At 43.5% G+C, this 20,674-nt stretch overlaps 1 protein-coding gene across 2 annotated transcripts in view; it reads left to right on the forward strand.

The window, feature by feature from the left end:
- The first annotated feature begins 2,694 nt into the window (after window positions 1-2,694).
- The window catches only part of FAM163B (family with sequence similarity 163 member B), a 78,736-nt gene continuing 60,756 nt past the window's right edge, over window positions 2,695-20,674 (forward strand). For both annotated transcript variants that reach the window (XM_063432916.1, XM_063432914.1), the window contains exon 1: window positions 2,695-4,431. The gene's annotated coding sequence lies outside the window, so the exon portion shown is untranslated. The remainder of the gene's footprint in view (window positions 4,432-20,674) is intronic.

Raw genomic sequence — 20,674 nt, forward strand, 5'->3', positions numbered from 1 at the left:
TACCCAGGTGATATATTATAGTTATATCCTGAGGGAGGGGATTTATTATATACCCAGGCGATATATTATAGTTATATCCTGAGTGAGTGGATTTATTTTATACCCAGGTGATATATTATAGTTATAACCTGAGTGAGGGGATTTATTATATACCCAGGTGATATATTACACTGCGTGCAGAATTATTAGGCAAATGAGTATTTTGACCACATCATCCTCTTTATGCATGTTGTCTTACTCCAAGCTGTATAGGCTCGAAAGCCTACTACCAATTAAGCATATTAGGTGATGTGCATCTCTGTAATGAGAAGGGGTGTGGTCTAATGACATTAACACCCTATATCAGGTGTGCATAATTATTAGGCAACCTCCTTTCCTTTGGCAAAATGGGTCAAAAGAAGGACTTGACAGGCTCAGAAAAGTTAAAAATAGTGAGATATCTTGCAGAGGGATGCAGCACTCTTAAAATTGCAAAGCTTCTGAAGCGTGATCATCGAACAATCAAGCGTTTCATTCAAAATAGTCAACAGGGTTGCAAGAAGCGTGTGGAGAAACCAAGGCGCAAAATAACTGCCCATGAACTGAGAAAAGTCAAGCGTGCAGCTGCCAAGATGCCACTTGCCACCAGTTTGGCCATATTTCAGAGCTGCAACATCACTGGAGTGCCCGAAAGCACAAGGTGTGCAATACTCAGAGACATGGCCAAGGTAAGAAAGGCTGAAAGACGACCACCACTGAACAAGACACACAAGCTGAAACGTCAAGACTGGGCCAAGAAATATCTCAAGACTGATTTTTCTAAGGTTTTATGGACTGATGAAATGAGAGTGAGTCTTGATGGGCCAGATGGATGGATTGGTAAAGGGCAGAGAGCTCCAGTCCGACTCAGACGCCAGCAAGGTGGAGGTGGAGTACTGGTTTGGGCTGGTATCATCAAAGATGAGCTTGTGGGGCCTTTTCGGGTTGAGGATGGAGTCAAGCTCAACTCCCAGTTTCTGGAAGACACCTTCTTCAAGCAGTGGTACAGGAAGAAGTCTGCATCCTTCAAGAAAAACATGATTTTCATGCAGGACAATGCTCCATCACATGCGTCCAAGTACTCCACAGCGTGGCTGGCAAGAAAGGGTATAAAAGAAGTAAATCTAATGACATGGCCTCCTTGTTCACCTGATCTGAACCCCATTGAGAACCTGTGGTCCATCATCAAATGTGAGATTTACAAGGAGGGAAAACAGTACACCTCTCTGAACAGTGTCTGGGAGGCTGTGGTTGCTGCTGCACGCAATGCTGATGGTGAACAGATCAAAACACTGACAGAATCCATGGATGGCAGGCTTTTGAGTGTCCTTGCAAAGAAAGGTGGCTATATTGGTCACTGATTTGTTTTTGTTATGTTTTTGAATGTCAGAAATGTATATTTGTGAATGTTGAGATGTTATATTGGTTTCACTGGTAAAAATAAATAATTGAAATGGGTATATATTTGTTTTTTGTTAAAGGGAAACTCCAGTGCCAGGAAAACGATCCGTTTTCCTGGCACTGGAGGGTCCCTCTCCCTCCCACCCCCCAATGCCCGGTTGCTGAAGGGCTGAAAACCCCTTCAGTGACTTACCAGGGGCAGCGACAGGTCCCACGTCGCTGCTTCCTCCTCCCCCGCCGCTCCTCCTTCTGCTTACGTCGGCCAGTGGGCGAGACTGATCTCGCCCGCCGGCCGAGGAGACCTAATGCGCATGCGCGGCAATGCCGCGCATGCGCATTAGCGCACCCCATAGGAAAGCATTGAAAATGAATTTCAATGCTTCCCTATGGGGAATAGAGCGACGCTGGAGGTCCTCACACAGCGTGAGGACGTCCAGCGACGCTCTAGCACAGAAAACCTGTGCTATAGAGCAGGAAGTGTCCTCTAGTGGCTGTCTAATAGACAGCCACTAGGGGAGGACTTAACCCTGCAAGGTAATTATTGCAGTTTAAAAAAAAATGCAATAATTACACTTGCAGGGTTAAGGGTAGTGGGAGTTGGCACCCAGACCACTCCAATGAGCAGAAGTGGTCTGGGTGCCTGGAGTGTCCCTTTAAGTTGCCTAATAATTATGCACAGTAATAGTCACCTGCACACACAGATATCCCCCTAAAATAGCTATAACTAAAAACAAACTAAAAACTACTTCCAAAAATATTCAGCTTTGATATTAATGAGTTTTTTGGGTTCATTGAGAACATGGTTGTTGTTCAATAATAAAATTAATCCTCAAAAATACAACTTGCCTAATAATTCTGCACTCCCTGTATAGTTATATGCTGAGTGAGGGGATTTATTATATACCCAGGTGATCTATTATATTTATATTCTGAGTGAGTGGATTTATTATATACCCAGATGATATATTATAGTTATATCCTGAGTGAGGGGATTTATTATATACCCAGGTGATATATTATAGCTATAACCTGAGTGAGTGAATTTATTATATACCCAGGTGATATATTATAGTTATATGCTGAGTGAGGGGATTTATTATATACCCAGGTGTATTATTCTATGCCCAGGTGAGGTGTGATAATATTGTTATTATTACTATAATTACTCCCACTCGCTGCAGATGCGCGTGCCCGGCTGGCTGTTCTCTCCAGGAGGACGCGCGTGCACGGACTCGCGGGACTGACTGGGGCGCGCGCTCCGCTCGTTCACCGACAATAACATCAGCAGCGGGAAGAACCTGCATCAGTCAAATAGCGGCATCTCTTACAATGCACCCCAACAACTGACTGCAAGCAGGACTGCACCCCAACATCTCACTACAGGCAGGACTGCACCCCAACATCCCACTACAGGCAGGACTGCACCCCAACATCCCACTACAGGCAGGACTGCACCCCAACATCCCACTACAGGCAGGACTGCACCCCAACATCCAACTACAGGCAAGACTGCACCCCAACACCTGACTGCAAGCAGGACTGCACCCAACATCTCACTACAGCCAGTACTGCACCCCAACATCCGACTGCAAGCAAGACTGCACCGCAACATCCGACTGCTGACAGGACTGTACCCCAACATCTCACTACAGCCAGTACTGCACCCCAACATCTCACTACAGCCAGTACTGCACCCCAACATCTCACTACAGCCAGTACTGCACCCCAACATCTCACTTCAGCCAGTACTGCACCCCAACATCTCACTTCAGCCAGTACTGCACCCCAACATCCGACTGCAAGCAAGACTGCACCGCAACATCCGACTGCTGACAGGACTGTACCCCAACATCTCACTACAGCCAGGACTGCACCCCCAACATCTCACTGCAAGCAGGACTGCACCTCAACATCTTACTGCAAGCAGGACTGCACCTCAACATCTTACTGCAAGCAGGACTGCACCCCAACATCTTACTGCAAGCAGGACTGCACCCCAACATCTTACTGCAAGCAGGACTGCACCCCCAACATCTGACTTTAAGCAGGACTGCACCCCAACATCTTACTGCAAGCAGGACTGCACCCCCAACATCTGACTTTAAGCAGGACTGCACCCCAACATCTTACTGCAAGCAGGACTGCACCCCAACATCTGACTTTAAGCAGGACTGCACCACAACATCTGACTGCAGGCAAGTCTGTACCCCAAAATCTGACTGCAGGCAGGACAGAACCCCAACACCCCACTTCCGGAGTACTGCACCCAAAATGTTAGTGCAGGCAGGGCTTTCCCCCCCACAATTTCACTGCAGACAGGAGTGCACCCCAAAACCTAATTGTAGATAAGACTGCACCTCAAAATCTGTCAACAGACAGGACTGCTACCCCAACATCTCACTGTAGGCAGGACTGCACCCCAACATATCTCTGCATAGAGAGCGACCTTCAAGTTTCTCTATGTTGCTAAAACCGCACCTTAAAACTTTTTTGCAGGTTGGACTGCACCCCAGCACCTCTCTGTAGACAGGACTCAATTCCAACATTTTATTGTCCGACAGGACTGCACCCCATAATCTAAGTGCAGGGAGGGCATCACCTCAACATTCCTCACTAGACAGGTATGCCCTCCGCACCTCACTAAAGGCAGGGCACCTCCCCTACACCTATCTGCAGGCAGGAGTGCTACCCAACACCTCACTGCAGGCAGGACTATACCACAACACTGGACCTTTTGCAAGCAGTTCCATACTCACACAGGATGCTCCCTGCACCCCAAGTCTGACCTCCCTCTGGCAAGCCTAGAGTACTAAATTAAACCTTTAAATCCTCCCTGACCACCCATTCAATCCTCACTTCCCTCCCCTAGCTACATCTATACACTCCCCAAATCTGGAAGAAGCCTCTCCCCCCACCCCTGGTCCCTGCAAGACTTGGACAAGAAGCAGCAGCAGCCTCATGGTGTGGAAGCTGGACCTCACCTAGCCACCAGGGGATCCCCAATGTTTAAAGGTGAGATTAGCACAAGGTGACAGCAATCCAGAAATCCTGGCTCCAAGCCTGTCAGGCTAATTAGTGAGTTCACTGTCTCTAACAGCAATGCATGTGCTTTTATTAGACACACACTGGTGTTACAGCCTAGAAATGCATGATATATTGAATGGGAGAGGTGATCTGTCTGACAGTTATTATGTATCGTTGGTAAAAGTTGTGTCTGTGTACATGGCAATGCAATATATGGTCTTCATATCACTGTGAGAGCTTCTAAGATAATGGTATTTTACCACCATTCACCTCTATAGGTTGTGCATTCACTGTATGGGGAAATGAGACTAGCATTGTGGCATGGTAATGTGATTGCTGAATCAGGTGCAGGTCCCATGTCAGGGTCAGGGTCCTGTGATAATTAGACATCAGATCTCAGCAGATCCAACCTGCTTCATTTTCACTGATTACATTTCAGCTCCTAGATACAGTGATCTCAGCCTGTGTTCCAGTTACCCCCTGCATCCTATGGCAGTATACTGCACAGTGCTGCTATGTAACAGAGGGTTAATATGTTCATCATATACTAATGTTATGTAACCCCTATCTGCTCAATGCCCCTCGAATCTGCCCTGACCCATTCTATGTACATGTAAAACGTGATTAGTGGCTTATTCACTAAGCTGTGACTTGTGGAGAATTGACACAGGGGTTGTAGAATTCTGGTAAAAAAAAAAAAAAGCCCAAATCAGAGTAGATTCTTCAACTCAGGTATTTTGGTTTAACATTTCGTCTCCCCTCGTCCATTCTTCATTCACGGTTCGCAGTTTAGTTAATAAATCAACATCAGTTTTTCCCCATAATATTTTTAATCGCATACGCCTCACCTGAGATGACACTTATCATAATGTTTTTATGTCATATTTAACTTAATGTTCTTCTTGACTCCGTCCATGCATTTAATTTTGTGTTTTTCAGCCCATTTTTTGGGGATTCTCAGAAAAATCGGGTTTTAACGTACAAGGAATATTTGATGGGATTTACAGTAGCAGATGTTGGCTTTAGCAATATATATTTATATGTATACATTTTACAAGGAAATAAGACTGCGGCATCATCTGCTTAGTCTCTTTGCTGAAAAATTGGATTAAAAGCTTGAAAAATCCTCGTTTTTTTTCTTTACTCCCTTTTGATTTTGCAAGTTTCTCTCAGTCAAGTATTGAATGTTTGACTGCCAGAGAGGAGCTACACAGCTCTTACACTCAAATGGTTAAGATCAGGGATACCTGAAAGCTGTCAAGGCATGATGGGAGTTGTAGTTGCAGCAGAAGAGATTTCTTTTGGCCACCCCAGATGTAATTCTAATATTTGAATTGGGTTAGCAGGTAGAAGAATAGAGGGCAGGATATTAACTGTTTCTGTAACAGTGCTAACATACTAAAATATCCTTACTAATGAACCATTTGTATGGGTTAATGTTCTTGTCGGGAAATAATAAAAGACAACACTATGATTATCCAGTATTGACCTGAATTTGGTTGCTGTTAAAAATAAACCATTAGGTTAAAACTTTGGATGCAGTCAGTATTCCTGCTTGACTAAGCATCATATGAGCATAACAGAACCATGTAAGTATTTTATGGCTAGTATCTCAAAGATTACTGTGTACTGTACTTGTATTTAAGGGGAGAGGGGGTTAAGTACCATAACCACTAATGCTTATTGTAGTTGTTTGGGAGCAAAGGGTATGTTGTTACTGCTGTTCTCCCTTCCCAACACGGTTTGTTATGTCAAACCCTTTTCGAGTTGGTTGCCAAAATTCGGGTTCTTTGGCATTTCAGGGGGGTCCCTCAAAAGGTTAAACCTATCCAAGGCTACAATAGGCTGGGGTAGCCTGCCACTGCAGCCCAAAGGTGGATGACCCAATTAGCTGAGTGGCAGGCTACCCCAGCCTTGGATAGGTTTAACCTTTTGAGTGCTAGATACCCAACATATTGCATATCAAGGTAAAAATACATCTTCAATGGGTTAATAGAGAATCAATACTATAAAGGAACAAAATAACAAATATGTATTATGCTGCAAGTCAGGCACATTATAGAATACTCTTGCTGACGCGTTTTATGTCCAGTAAGGACGCCTATTGTGAGTATGGGTGTGAAACGCGTTAGACTTTCATCTTCTCCTTGCTGTGTCTATAAAGTACACTGTTTGCATTTAAGGTTCTGTCCCTTAAATGCTGTTTGTATATTTTCGATATTCAGTTACTTGTTCTTCTGACGTGTGGGAAATCCTGGCACATCGAGACATTTCTAGCAGAATCCTGCATATTTCCTTCTGTAATTTGATAGGTTTATTATGTCCAAGATTTATGAGATATCATGGAAAAATGTATGAGGAACTCTTTTCGTGAATACGTCATATTTGATAATACCGGTATTTGTCAAATAATAATATATATATATTATTTTTTTTGCCTAAATATTGTGTTTTTTATTGGCATGTTAAGTGTGGGGACAGCTTAGCCCTGTTCTGGTCTAACCGCTTTCTCTTTCTGAAGGCAATCTAAGACAGAATTAGCCTCCTGTACTTTAGCTTATGTGTAAAATAGACCGATGACTGATCTCAGCCATCAATCGAGATGCATAGCAGGGCAATCACTTAATCAAATAGCACTTCCAGGAAGCAAATCCCATAACAAAAATATTTCTACTGTTACACACCAACAATCTGAAACCAGTCCACACTAAAACGAAATGAAAAAAGACAAATAGACAAGCACACAATGTATAGGCAGAATATATATATATATATATATATTTTAAAATCATGATTCTGCTTTATTTTGTAAGGTTAAAAGGTGTCTGGAAGATGCTTTGCCTTGGTACTGTTAAACTGCTAAAGAAAGAATTTTCTCAGCATTTGATCAGTGTGTACATAACAGAAAAATTATTTCTTTAAAATCATTATTCTCCCTTTTAAAAGCACAGGCCAGTAAGTCCATTAAATCAGATCTAGGGGAAGAGCAGAAGGATCGTATAAAACTCGAGAGGTCAGGGGACATTGCAATAAAATGCATGGTTGAGCTGGGATTATTTATGTTCTACCGCATGAATTATTCTGCTTGGCGGAATAAGATAGGATGTACGAGATTAAAGTTAAATTTTACTCCCTGACCTGTCAGGAGAATGGCATTGAATTTGTCCTTCGATCAATTCTGTGCTCAGCTGTTTATATGTGATGCCATACACAATATCTCAGCACTAAAATGAAAATTAGCTTTATTCTGTAACATATTTATTATAGAAAAAACAATATATGCTTAATAGAACCAGGGGCCTTTAACCTTCCCAATACCAGGTGAGTATTTAATGCATTACTTTGCACCTGCCATTTAGAAGGGTTAACGTGATGCATTTTTTATCATGATTTCATTTAATAATGAAAAATGTAATAAAATCTGGTTTAAGATTGTGATGTAATAAATGTTAGGCCTTTAAAGACCCATTACCAGCATAACATATTCCACCTAACTGGCTTCAAACCTTTTCTAGCTCCTTCTGCCTATATATGCTATAAGCAGATTGTGATGAAGGCATAGACCTGGTTTGGCCAAAACGTAGAATCCATCAGTTTTATGTTTTTACCTTGTGGTTTCTTAGAGAGGAGTGAAAAGGAGATTTGTTGGTATTATTTCCCGTATCCCTGCACAATTACAGCCATGTCTCATTACGGCATTCAGTGTATAGTTGAGGGCCTGTATCTGGGTCCAAGCTCAAAGAACTTTTTTATTTTAGAATGCACTTAAAAATCACTTAAAAATCAAGAATAAACTCACTTGGAATCCAGCCCTGGGTGAAACTTCTCTCGCTGCTTTCCACACCCCTTCTGACGTCACTCCTTCCCTCTCCATGGTCCAATCAAATGCTTCCCATACAATGGACAAAGCGAGGAGAAAAAAAAAAAAAAGCAAGGCATGGATTGCATGGAGGCAGGGAGAGGTAGTGCACCGAGGGTGGGGAGATCTAGGTTCCCCTTTACGTTTGTCGCCAATAAGCTGACGCCAGGCAGCCCGGAACTGAGTTCTGAGCTGCCTAAATCACATACGCCGGCGTGTAACTTGCCCCCCGGCACTGGAGTGCCCTTTTCTCTGTATTCGCAGCATTTCAAGCAGAAAAGCAGCACGCAAAGGTTCCTGGCACCACGACCACTTCTAAAACTAGACCTGGTCCTTGTGGTTGGAGTAACCCTTTACATTTTTTTAGTTCGATCAACCTTTTTTTTTTAATTCTTTATTTTTGGCAGTGCAGTAGTAAGTACATCTTTCAGTAATGACAAGGATAAGATACATTAACAACAGGTTATAGACAGTATTGGTGTGTACATAGTTTAAAGCATACTGCACTGGTATTTTAAGGATAAAGTAGTGAAAAACAATATTCACTATTGTTACCAACAAAGTGGTAACATATCTCAGTTTGTACATCAGTTGGTCATAATCTTTCTGTGATCGTGGTTACTGAGACTATGACGGCAGTCGGCGCCGCATTAGCTGAGGCAGAGATAAACCTAACATATTAATGAAAAGGTAAAATAAATAAAAACAATACTGGGCATAATGGCAGCGCAGTAGTAAGTACATCATTCGATAATGACAGGGCTAAGATACATCAACAGCAGGTAATATACAGTATTGGTGTGTACATAGTTTAAAGTATACTGCGCTGGATTTTTGCGGGTAAAAAAGTGAAGAACAATATTCATGATCAAGGTAGTAACATGACTCAGTTTGTACCTCAGTTGGTCTTAATCTTTCTGTGATCGTGGTTACTGAGACTATGGCGGTAGTCGGCGCCGCATTAGCAGGGTCAGTGATAAACCAAACTTATTAATGAAAAGGTAATATAAATAAAAACAATACTGGGCATAATGGCAGCGCAGTAGTAAATACATCATTTGGTAATGACAAGGATAATATACATCAGCATCAGGTGATAGACAGTATTGGTGTGTACATTGTTTAAAGCATACTGCACTGGTATTTTAAAGGTGAAGTAGAGAAAAGCAATATGCATGAACAAAGTAATAACATAACTAATTAATAAAAAAAATAATATATATAAAAACAATAATGGGCATTTAGATGTATCCTACATTCTGGGTAAGGATGTATTATTAAGAGCATACTTGGTGTTCGACCGTGAGATCCTATGTGAGTGTGCAGACAGAGTAGGGTAAACATGTGTGTCCTTACATAAGAGAGATCCACCCCTGCGTTGCCGTTTGGAGCTTATGCTTGCCCGAAGGGGCTCAACTATGACTCGGCAGGGGGGGTGGGAGGGGGTGCATTGATAATGTCAACCACTAGGGGGGGGTATCGGGAGTGAACTACCGAAGCATCTAAACTGAAACAAACTAAAACATTTCACATCATATCAAAAGTTTGTGTTTGTAGGAGTCTTAGGTAACATAAAGTAAGGTTATCTTTGATGGTGGGTCAGCGGATCAGGAGAAAGCATTGAACGACTCAAGTCGGCGGGCTGGCCGGTGATGATCTCGGAGTTTCCCTCGGAGTGAACTCCTTTACGGTAGCCGGGTTGATTCTGGACAGTCCTGGCCGCTCTGCAGGTGCAGCTTGGAGTAAACCCGTGGACGTTAGGAGTGAAGCCAGTTCTTGATAGCTCTGTGCTTTATGTGTGGTCCCTTGGTAAGTGAACGATACCGCTCTCGGGTTCCCCCAACGGTAGGGTAGCTCTCTGGAGCGGAGGTGGTGCAATAACGGTTGCAATGATTTACGCCAGGTAAGGGTGTTCTTGGTGATGTCCTGAAAAAACGTTAGGCTGCTGCCCTCAAACGAGAAGGGAGTTTTGCCCCTCAGTGCGGCCAGGAGTGCTGCTTTGTCTGACATGCCCTGAAATCGCAAGATGAGGTCTGCAGTGGCAGTTGCTGGAGCTCGGGTCGGCTTCGGCAGTCTGAACAGCCCGTCAAGCCTCAGGGACTTCGTCTGTTTTGGCGGGAGCAGGGCGCCCAGAAGGCGCCTGATGTAGTGGGGTAGCTCGGTGAAGCTGACTGAGTCCGGTATACCTCGGACTTTTAAATTGTGGCGTCTCCTCTGATCCTCCATGACATCCAGGCGGTCTGCTGTGTCATGTTGCTGTTTTGCCAGTTCAGCTACTTGTTGTTCCACCTTTGTTAATCTGGAGTCCTGGGTGCTTGTACAGGCCTCCAGCTGGGTGATTTTTGTCTTTGCCCCTTCTATGGCCGCTTTGTAGCAGGCCATGTCAGCAGAAAGGTCCTTGCGCAACTCAGCCAGCATTTCCTTAATTTGGCTCGCTGTGACCGGGTCTCCGGGTGTCTTGGGCCCTGTAGTACGGCTTGGCCCGAAGGACGCTGCCTCCATGAGGTCTGTGTCAAAGTCGCCTGATGAGTACGAAGCAATATCTTCCTCCAGCGCCATCTTGGACCATGCGGCCTGCTGCGTGTTCCGCAGCATTTCGCCGATATCCCGGCCGGGAGGGCTTCTGTCAGCCTTTGGTTTTTTAGACTTTCTGCCCATATTACTCCTTGCTTTTGCGGTCGGGTTTGCAGGTATTTTGCAGGTATTTTCCCCCGATTAGGGTCAGTGAAGGTAAGTTGGAGTCGGAGCTCCCAAAGATGCGTCCGCTCCGTTGCTCTGCTGGCTTCGCCCCCCCAGTTCGATCAACCTTTTGATTAATATGTATCATCTTGATTAGATATTGCTTTTCCAAATTGTGCATAAACAAACTCTTGTCATCCACAGAGCATGTTGGTGACAGTCCCCTTCATGGCGGCTTGCAAATAATCTATATATTGTGCTGGCGAAACGATGTAGATATGTGAAATCGGTGAATGTCTTATTCATGATGGTCTCTTCAGCCACCTGCTCCCAAATTACTTGCGTTACATTTCTTTGCACACTTGTCAGGAAGTGTCCCTGATGATTATCTTCAAATGTGCCATCTACACACCTGAGCTTCATATGCATCGTTTAAGACTCATTTGCAGCATTTTTGTAGTTTTTCATGTAACATTACAAACGCGAAAGTTTTTTTTTTTTGTTTTTTTTTAATTCAATTCTAAAATTATTAATAAATCTCATTCAGAGAGAATGAAAATGGTCACCATCCTTGGAAGAGGTTCATCCTTCTACAGTTTGCATTTAATAGGAAACAATAATCATAAGATCAAGTGCGTCTGCAGAAAATCATGTGGGTCATAAACGCACCCGATAGGAGTTTGTAATTAACAACCTTGATTAGAGAGGGAGGTTGTTGAGCTGATAATGAATGTATCAGGAACTTTAATCATACCGTTATCAGTATAAAGGTCTAATTTTTTTGTATCAATTTCTATTTTAGAAGAATTGGAGTTATAAAGATGACTAAACGTTGCATTTGACAAAAGTTGTCATAAGACCTCTTGAATGGTTTAAAAAAGTTTAATCTATCACTTTCAGGAAGAATTTGATACAATTTTAAGATTTTTTTATTTTTGTTGTTAAACATCAGGGCACTAGAATTCCTGCAAAGTGTGAAATAAGCAACAATTTTCAGAATTTCCTTAGCTTTCTGTAATATCTGCGAAAATTGCCTCCCATTGATGTCCATCTGATCGAGAATGCGTTTTGAATCTCGCCGAAAACCGCTTGAGAGGCGTTTTTTTTTTTTTTACATGCTTGTCACCATGTCACCCTTTACACTTCTCACTTGTGCAAAAAAGGAAATTCTAAGATCGAGAGCTTTAGTTAGAGAAAATAATGTATTCGCTATGTATATCTCAAGCCTCAACTGTCAGGCACACGGTAAAAAAGAAAGTACACATAAAAAAAACAAGCCGGCTCTTGCATCGACATAATTATCCTTAAAATCTCCTGTAGCCTTTTGGTTCTGCAGAGCAGGAGACCAACATAAAATAATTAAATTCTGTAATAAAGAGCAGAATTACTGACCGTGATCTATTGCCTCTCTGCAAATTATTTTTGACTTCAGAGAACTTTTCTGTAGAATGAAAACCAGAGGAACGAGGATTGCATTGTTTTACCCCTTGTATAGAGAGAACACAGTATTGGATTGCGTGTCTCCGTACCGTAGCATGAGCTTTGCGTTATATTTTATTTGAACGTAATGCTGTGCTGTTACCTTGTTTATTATCGGTGACCTGCAAGAATAACACTTTCTCTTTTTTTATTTGAGGATTCAATCTTTTCTGGTGGGACTATCTGATCGTGGCTTCCTTTTCTTTTAAACGTTTAAGCCTTGAAGTTGATCTGACATGTTTATTAATGGCGCCAATTTATTAAACTCACGGTTTGCAGTCAAACAGTTTTCAAAAAGTTTGCACTTACTTTTGGCCGGGCACCCACTGGCACAGCCTCTAATTCTGAGATCGCTGATGCAGAAGTTAGGGATATTAAAGGATCACTATAGGGTCAGGAACACAAACATGTATTCCTGACCATATAGGGTATAAACCACCATCTAGCCACCCTGGGCCCCTCATGCCTCTCTAAAAATAGCCAAACCTTACTTTTATTCAAGCCTGAAGCTGTATCTCTGCATGCTGTTTGACTCAGAAAAACAAGCAGTCTGCAGACATCATCAGAAGTGGTAGCCTGATCCAATCACAATGCTTCCCCTTAGGATTGGCTGAGACTGACAAGGAGGCAGATCAGGGGCAGAGCCAGCAGGATTCAAACACAGCCCTGGCCAATCAGCATCTCCTCATAGAGAGGAATTGAATCAATGAATCTCTATGAGGATAGTTCAGCATGTCTGCATGCAGAGGGAGGAGACACTGAATGTTTGGATGCATTTTAGGCAGCCATGACCCAGGAAGGATCTCTAACAGCCATCTGAGGAGTGGCCAGTGAAGTTATCACTAGGCTGTAATGTAAACACTGCATTTTCTCTGAAAAGACAGGTGTTTACAGCAAAAAGCCTGAAGGTAATGATTCTACTCACCAGAACAAATTCAATAAGCTGTAGTTGTTCTGGTGACTATAGTGTCCCTTTAATTACACTAATTACACTTAGTTAATTTGTGGGAAAGGGTAAGTTCTTCTTTAGGTGTAACATGAGGTCAGACTGTAGGCAGACCCAGGTAAGTACCAAACAGGGTTACTCGCAAAAGTGAAATGGTCAAAATAGCCAGACTGGGAAAACTCTCTTCTTCTCTAGTCAGCTATGATTCCAGCTTGGCTACTCTGGCCTTAAACTTAAAATTTACTTTGAATTCTCACTTCAGTAAATAACCCAGAAAATGTTCGCCACTTTCAGACTACCTACTGTAAGATGATTCTGTGGTAATCATGGCACCATAACTACTATAGAAGTGGTGCACAAGTTTTTAAGAGAGGGGGCGAGATGAGAGACTGAAATTCTTACCCGGGGCCCGTGTTGTCGATGAGACTGCTGTGCTTCATCTTGGAAGGGATATTTCTGACGTCCGGCTGCTGGTCGAATCAGTAAAATTGTTTAACGATTTTCATCTACCTCTTATCCTCCTAATTTTGCCTTTCTTCTCCCCCCCCCACGTGTCCTTCCCCCAAACTCTTCACAATTGCCCCCTTCCCTTGTGTCTTTCCCCGTCACCCCCTTTCCCTGTGTCTCTTTTTATCACTCCCTGACTTGTGTCTCTCCCCATTATTCCTTTTCCCTGTACCTTGTGTCTCTCCACAGCCCCCCATTTTACAGTGCTAGTCCGCCACAAGCTTCATATCTAGTAGTTTCCCAATTTCTGCGCCGGGCTGCTGCTCCCCTCCCCACCATTATCCCCAGCGGCTCAGCATGTGACGAGAGAGCAAGTGATGTGAGGTCATCTCCATTACCCACCTCTCATCCTTCACACACAGCGCGAGCCATAAAGTTGAGAAAGAAACCTGTCCCAGGTCTCACATGACAGAGGCCCAACATCGGCTTATTTCCATTGGCTGACTGTGGTGATTCAGTTTCCATTGACAGCAGGTGCGCATGCTTTGTATTGATATAAGTGTATTGGTGAACTGGAACCCTAGTGGAGAGGACCGCTAGCTCCCAATGTACATCCAAATGTATACAACCACAGGCTTCTCACTGCCAGGTGCAAGATCAAATCGATTTTACTATGGTCCAAGAGACAAAATAGAGTATGTGTTTAAAGGCTTACGGCCTAAAACGTATCCTTGTTTTGTCTCTTGGACTATAATAAAATGCATTTGATCTTTCACCCTGCTCTGAGAAGCCTGCGGTTCTATACATTTGCACTAGGGATGCACTGAAATTTTCGATTACCATTTTTGAGTTGTTTCGACACCCAAGGTTCTCCTCCGCACCCAAAGCCTTGTCCCACTTCTGCCCTTTAACTATGGAAATTGTAGGATTTAGTTGTGTTTGTGATATGTAGGTGTGTGGTGTGTGCAGGCTGTATGTAGTGTGTGTGTGATATGTGTGTGGTGTGTGCAGGCTGTGTGTGGTGTGTGTGGTGTGTGCAGGCTGTATGTAGTGTGTGTGATATGTGTGTGGTGTGTGCAGGCTGTGTGTGGTGTGTGCAGGCTGTATGTAGTGTGTGTGGTATGTGTGTGGTGTGTGCAGGCTGTATGTAGTGTGTGTGGTATGTGTGTGGTGTGTGCAGGCTGTATGTAGTGTGTGTGGTATGTGTGTGGTGTGTGCAGGCTGTATGTAGTGTGTGTGGTATGTGTGTGGTGTGTGCAGGCTGTATGTAGTGTGTGCGATATGTATGTGTGTGGTGGCTGTATGTAGTGTGTGCGATATGTATGTGTGTGGTGGCTGTATGTGGTGTGTGCTGGCAGTATGTAGTGTGTTCTAACCATATGTAATGTGTGCTGGATATATGACGTGTGTGTGTGCTGGCTGTGTGTAGTGTGTGCTCGCTGTGTGTAGTGTGTGCTGGCTGTATGCAGAGCCAGTGAAAGTAGCAATGCAATTTGCGTGATGTGCGCTCTCAATTCTTGCACTATCTATTACACTTGCAGACATTCATTTACAACGAGCAACGCCTGTAAGTCCTTTAAAGTCAGCATGCTATGCGTGCTGACACAGTAATTATGGTATGAGATCTGGGAAGTATAATTCCTGGCTCCCTGACTCAGAAGGCTTGGGGGCATGTCTCGAGAGTACAGCATTGAGATCTATGGAGGATCTCACAAGATTGGGGGATGACCCACAGATAAAACTGATTCCCTAAAGCTGACACTTCTAGATGGCTTTAGCTCCTCCCAGTGTCTACAAAAGTCAGGCGTAGGAAAAATACTGAGACAAAGTAGTCCCTGTATTGTCTCAGTATATCTCTTGACTAGATTGGCAATTGACAACTTGGGAACATGAGTATTGCATAAACATTCTATCTTTATAAAATACACATTTTAAGGGGGGGGGGGAGGGAGGTGACAGTGCCGCTTTAATACACATTTATCCCCTGTGTTTTCTACCGCTGATGCCGCTCCACCCCCTACATGCGATGTCTCTGTGTAACACGATTGCTCTGGACGGTATTTTAACCTGGACCACGTTTCTGTCTCTGGCTGTGTCCCTGCTTGTTTTCTTCAGATATTTCCTCCAAAAATGTATTTCAACACGAGTCATTAGCAGGAGCTAGTTTAGAGAGGTCTTTATCATCCCCTCTTAATGTCACCAGCACACTCCTGTGAGTTTTTTTAGGGTGTCCATCATTTGGTTAAAAACTAATAAAAACTAATTTCCTTTTTTTCTTTTTCCTATTAGAGGCATATTGTTCTAGTTCTCATGGTTTGAAGCTTTTCTGGGACAGAGATGAGTGTAGAGAACTATCTGTTTGCTAGAATCAATGGGTGAGGTCCTCAGCATCTGGACAGCTCCCGGTTGGCTCCAATCAAGGAGGTTAGAATCCCCAACATGTGGAGATGAACCTGTTGGCAATGGTCAACTGTGGCTTCGATCCTCAACATCTGGCGAGGTCAAGGGTGTTAGGATTTGGTAACATTTGGAGAGCTGCCTGTTAATGTGTTATTACTTGGAATACAATGTGTTCGTATTGATGTTGCTCTGGAAATAGATTCCTCTTTCAATGCTAAAAAGACAGCAATGGCTTGATATTATCTTGCTCGGGAGTAATTGGTGGTCTGGTGGAAGAACCTAGGGAATGATGGATGGCAGAATGACATAATCCATCTCGTACTCTCATTGTGCTCAGTGTGTTCCCCCCCCTACCAGCCGCAGCCCTGTCACATTTAAATCTTCTGCATGAAAAGGATTTATGATGTACTGTGTGGACTAGTAACAAGTCTCGTGGTACAACTCTTCCCCCCCCTTACACTACACCCTCCAGCCCTTCATAAGCAAAGCTCAGTTATCGCTTTTTATGCCCTATTTCCAGCCAGGTTCAATATTTCTATAAAATTACACTCAAGGCATGACTAACCTCCCTTCACACATTTTAACGGTTATTATACCTCTGGTGCACATCACTCTCTCTCATTGCTGTTAGACCAAAAAGAGAGTGCTGAGTTTGGGCCCCTCTCCTGCTCTGTGGGTTCTTGTACTGGGTTTGTTTTTCCCTGGTATCATTATAGTAGTAGAGAGCTCTGCCAGGCTCCACCAGGTGACTGTCGGCTGAGGGTGTTTGGAAACAGAACTTTGCTGCACACCGCTCTATTAGGTGACTACATGGCTGTAATATATTGTATCTGGCTGTGCTTTCATTGAGACGCCCCTTACATACCTGTCAGCATGTTGGAGAGTTATACCGTATACATACCTGTCAGCATGTTGGATAGTTATACCGTATACATACCTGTCAGCATGTTGGATAGTTATACCGTATACATACCTGTCAGCATGTTGGATAGTTATACCGTATACATACCTGTCAGCATGTTGGATAGTTATACCGTATACATACCTGTCAGCATGTTGGATAGTTATACCGTATACATACCTGTCAGCATGTTGGATAGTTATACTGTATACATACCTGTCAGCATGTTGGATAGTTATACCGTATACATACCTGTCAGCATGTTTGATAGTTATACCGTATACATACCTGTCAGCATGTTGGATAGTTATACCGTATACATACCTGTCAGCATGTTGGATAGTTATACCGTATACATACCTGTCAGCATGTTGGATAGTTATACCGTCAGCATGTTGGATAGTTATACCGTATACATACCTGTCAGCATGTTGGATATACCTGTCAGCATGTTGGATAGTTATACCGTATACATACCTGTCAGCATGTTGGATAGTTATACTGTATACATACCTGTCAGCATGTTGGGTAGTTATACTGTATACATACCTGTCAGCATGTTGGATAGTTATACCGTATACATACCTGTCAGCATGTTGGATAGTTATACTGTATACATACCTGTCAGCATGTTGGATAGTTATACCGTATACATACCTGTCAGCATGTTGGATAGTTATACCGTATACATACCTGTCAGTATGTTGGATAGTTATACCGTATACATACCTGTCAGCATGTTGGATAGTTATACTGTATACATACCTGTCAGCATGTTGGATAGTTATACTGTATACATACCAGTCAGCATGTTGGATAGTTATACCGTATACATACCTGTCAGCATGTTGGATAGTTATACCGTATACATACCAGTCAGCATGTTGGTGTCACGACACTCCTTAGTCGACATGCCCTCGTGCAGTACTCGCACTCACCACTCTTTCTGTTTGGCACTGTTCTCATTTCCTTTCGTTAGGCACTACACCTGGCCCTTGTTTAGCACCTATATATTCTGGTTTCTCCCCTCACTCCCGGTCAGATCATTATCCTCTATCCTTGACCCTGTACCTGCTGTTTCCTGGCTCCCGTGATTCTGTCTCCTGTCTCCTGTCTCCTGTGTCTTGTTTCCTGAGTATCCTGAGTATCTTGTGTTTCCTGATCTGGTGTTCCGATGTCCTTATGGTCCTGTGTCCTGTGCCTCCTGTTCCAGTGTTCGCCTGCAGTGTTCCTGTCTAGACTCCTTCTCCAGTGATTCTGACCTTGCTGCATTATTTCTGTGTGACCTGCTTAGGACTTTGCCCCTTGATGTTCATTTTGTACTTGGTGGCTGCACTAACCTGACTAAGCCTTTACCTTTGCCTAGGACTATCGTGGACTCTGCCTGCTCTATTGTATATATTGGGTTATTGTATATATTTATATATTTGTGGCATTGTCATATTTTGTTTTGTATATATTATATATATCTATATCCTTTTGGCTTGCCTTAATACATTTTCTTTATTACTCCATTTATCGTGTCCTAGAATTATTTCTCTGCTAAGTTGGTTCCCACACTTAAAGGGACAGTGCTGTTGCAGGGCAGCACCCCTTCATGCCATGACAGTTGGATAGTTATACTGTATACATACCAGTCAGCATGTTGGATAGTTATACCGTATACATACCTGTCAGTATGTTGGATAGTTATACTGTATACATACCAGTCAGCATGTTGGATAGTTATACCGTATACATACCTGTCAGCATGTTGGATAGTTATACCGTATACATACCTGTCAGCATGTTGGGTAGTTATACCGTATACATACCTGTCAGCATGTTGGGTAGTTATACCGTATACATACCTGTCAGCATGTTGGATAGTTATACCGTATACATACCTGTCAGCATGTTGGATAGTTATACCGTATACATACCTGTCAGCATGTTGGATAGTTATACTGTATACATACCTGTCAGCATGTTGGATAGTTATACTGTATACATACCTGTCAGCATGTTGGATAGTTATACTGTATACATACCTGTCAGCATGTTGGATAGTTATACCGTATACATACCTGTCAGCATGTTGGATAGTTATACTGTATACATACCTGTCAGCATGTTGGATAGTTATACTGTATACATACCTGTCAGCATGTTGGATAGTTATACCGTATACATACCTGTCAGCATGTTGGATAGTTATACTGTATACATACCTGTCAGCATGTTGGATAGTTATACTGTATACATACCTGTCAGCATGTTGGATAGTTATACCGTATACATACCTGTCAGCATGTTGGATAGTTATACCGTATACATACCTGTCAGTATGTTGGATAGTTATACTGTATACATACCTGTCAGCATGTTGGATAGTTATACTGTATATCTCAGAACTCTCTCTTGAGCTTGGGTTCGTGGAATATTAGCAGCTCTCCTTTTGAAGACACAAGTCAGAGTGTTATTGGCTACAGAACCCGGATCCTGGATTCAACAGTGCCAGTTTATGTGTCGTTTTTTATTTTTTTTTTATGTATCTTTACCACCCCACCCCACCCCGTCACACACACACACAGCACCCCTCCCCCACACACAGCACCCCTCCCCCACACACAGCACCCCTCCCCCACACACAGCACCCCTCCCCCACACACAGCACCCCTCCCCCACACACAGCACTCCTCCCCCACTCACAGCACTCCTCCCCCACTCACAGCACTCCTCCCCCACACACAGCACTCCTCTCCCACACACAGCACTCCTCTCCCACACACAGCACTCCTCTCCCACACACAGCACTCCTCTCCCACACACAGCACTCCTCTCCCACACACAGCACTCCTCTCCCACACACACAGCACCCTTGCCCTCACACACAGCACCCTTGCCCTCACACACAGCACACCTCTCCCCCCCACACACACACCTCTCCCCCCACACACACACACCTCTCCCCCCACACACACACACCTCTCCCCCCACACACACACCTCTCCCCCCACACGCGCACACACACACAGCACTCCACACACACAGCACTCCGCACACAAACACATAAACTGCACCACTCAATGCAGTGTGTGTGTGTATTCAGCAGTCTGTGTGTATTCAGCAGTCTGTGTGTATTCAGCAGTCTGTGTGTATTCAGCAGTCTGTGTGTATTCAGCAGTCTGTGTGTATTCAGCAGTCTGTGTGTATTCAGCAGTCTGTGTGTATTCAGCAGTCTGTGTGTGTGTATATTTAGCGGACTGTGTGTGTATATTTAGCGGACTGTGTGTATATTTAGCGGACTGTGTGTGTATTTAGCGGACTGTGTGTGTATTTAGCGGACTGTGTGTATATTTAGCGTACTGTGTGTGTATTTAGCGGACTGTGTGTGTATTTAGCGGACTGTGTGAGTGTATTTAGCGGACTGTGTGAGTGTATTTAGCGGACTGTGTGAGTGTATTTAGCGGACTGTGTGAGTGTATTTAGCAGACAGTGTGTGTGTATTCAGCAGACAGTGTGTGTGTATTCAGCAGAC

This window comes from Pelobates fuscus, chromosome 9 (assembly GCF_036172605.1).
Source record: "Pelobates fuscus isolate aPelFus1 chromosome 9, aPelFus1.pri, whole genome shotgun sequence".
NCBI classification, from domain to species: Eukaryota; Metazoa; Chordata; class Amphibia; order Anura; family Pelobatidae; genus Pelobates; species Pelobates fuscus.